This window comes from Anabrus simplex, chromosome 6 (genome assembly GCF_040414725.1).
Source record: "Anabrus simplex isolate iqAnaSimp1 chromosome 6, ASM4041472v1, whole genome shotgun sequence".
NCBI lineage: Eukaryota > Metazoa > Arthropoda > Insecta > Orthoptera > Tettigoniidae > Anabrus > Anabrus simplex.
The window spans coordinates 243,855,538-243,856,448 of NC_090270.1; the positions used below are offsets into that span (position 1 = coordinate 243,855,538).

General features: G+C 35.1%; 1 non-coding gene across 1 annotated transcript; it reads left to right on the forward strand.

Annotated features, from left to right (window-relative positions):
- The first annotated feature begins 523 nt into the window (after positions 1-523).
- On the forward strand, positions 524-627 carry LOC136876600 (U6 spliceosomal RNA). The gene has a single exon (XR_010860632.2). It is a non-coding gene; the product is annotated as a U6 spliceosomal RNA (small nuclear RNA).
- Positions 628-911: the final 284 nt, after the last annotated feature.

Genomic DNA, 911 nt, shown 5'->3' on the forward strand with positions numbered 1-911 from the left:
TGATGACTCAAACAACAACATAGAGGTGACGGGATCCAAATTTGCTTCTTTCTATTCATCATTGTTCATGGCAAAAGTTCTGCAGTTTTCTGGAGTCCTTCGACGAGGAATCTTTTGGTAGGTGGGCTTGGTAACAGATTATAAGTTGTCATGAAAAATTCTGTGATGGAAGATGTCCCTGATAGCTGGTATACAAGTCGATTTTGTGAAAACGTTGAGATGCAGAGTGCTCTTTTTATGTATCTGGCTTTAGTTTTTCCAAAGTTTTCACATTTTAGTATGAATGATAGGGCCATGTTATCTCAAAAGCATAGGATGCCACAGGTGCAACTTTCATCTTGAATAATGACATTGCTGTTCTTAGTGAAAGGGAAATGAGATTGCGAATCTCCGTTGCAGCCTTTATCCCAGCCACTGTTCTATCTTCACTGTGTCAAGTGAAACCGAATCCAGTGACTTGTAGAGTCATCCCTAAATATTTGAAAGATATGACTACTGCAATTGTTTCTTCCCGCAGATAAATATATCCTTTTCGGTACATATACTAAAATCGGAACGATACAGAGAAGATTAGCATGGCCCCTGCGCAAGGATGACACGTAAAATCGCTAAAAGTTAATAATAATAATAATAATAATAATAATAATAATAATAATAATAATAATAATAATAAAATCCCTGAGGAAAGGCCAGCATTGTAAGAAAAACAAACAGTTAGGTAAATATACGGACATTTGTCGGACAAAATACCTTTGCTGTTCGTTAAAACCATGCCTACCGTTCTAATCAAAATTTACTCAACACATGTCTATTTTTAGTGATTTTTTAAAAATTGCAAGTTGATTACAGAAGAAAAAGTATTTTTTCCTTTTACAATTTGCTTTACTTCGCACAGACACACATAGGTCTTA